The sequence below is a fragment of the Schistocerca serialis genome, chromosome 2, assembly GCF_023864345.2.
Source record: "Schistocerca serialis cubense isolate TAMUIC-IGC-003099 chromosome 2, iqSchSeri2.2, whole genome shotgun sequence".
Lineage (NCBI taxonomy): Eukaryota > Metazoa > Arthropoda > Insecta > Orthoptera > Acrididae > Schistocerca > Schistocerca serialis.
This window is the reverse complement of record NC_064639.1, coordinates 45,736,366-45,737,171: the sequence shown is the minus strand read 5'-3', so window position 1 is coordinate 45,737,171 and position 806 is coordinate 45,736,366. Positions and strand designations below refer to the sequence as shown.

General features: G+C 46.8%; 1 pseudogene; it reads right to left on the bottom strand.

Moving 5' to 3' along the window:
- Window positions 1-402: 402 nt before the first annotated feature.
- On the bottom strand, window positions 403-520 carry LOC126459580 (5S ribosomal RNA; annotated as a pseudogene).
- Window positions 521-806: the final 286 nt, after the last annotated feature.

Sequence of the window (806 nt, the reverse complement as noted above, 5' to 3'; positions counted from 1 at the left end):
CTGGGTACTCATTAGACCATTCCGTTCAGCAGATCATGTAATTCTTCTTCACTTTCACTCAGAATAACAATGTCATCAGCGAATCGAATCATTGATACCCTTTCACCTTGAAATTTGTTCCACTCCTGAACATTTTTTTTTCCATCATTGCTTCCTCGATGTAAAGATTGAACAGTAGAGGTGGAAGGCTACTTCCTCATTTTACCACTCCGTCACGTTCACAAGTGGCCCATCGGAGCCATCCGACTGCCGTGTCATCCTCATGGAGGATGCGGATAGGAGAGGCGTGTGGCCAGCACACCTCCCTCCTGTTTATTTTGATGGTATTCTTGACCGAAGCCGCTACTATTCGGTCGAGTAGCTCCTCAATTGGCATCACGAGGCTGACTGCACCGCAAAAAATGGCAACAGCGCATGGCAGCCCGGATGGTCACCCATCCAAGTGCTGACCACGCCCGACAGCGATTAACTTCGGTGATCTCACGGGAACCGGCGTATCCACTGCGGCAAGACCATTGCCCACATCCTTATCTTACGCCCTTTATACCAGCGCTTCGTTCTTGGTCGTCCACTCTTATTATTCCGTCTTGGCTGTTGTACATATTGTATACGACCTGTCTCTCCCTACAGCTTACCTCTACTGTTTTCAAAGTTTCGAACATCTTGCACCATTTTACATCGTCAAACGCTTTTTCTAGGTCGGGAAATCCTATGAACATGTCTTCAATTTTCTTTACTCTTGCTTCCATTATTAACTGCAACGTCAGAATTGCCTCTCTCGTGCCTTTACCTTTCTCAAAGCGAAA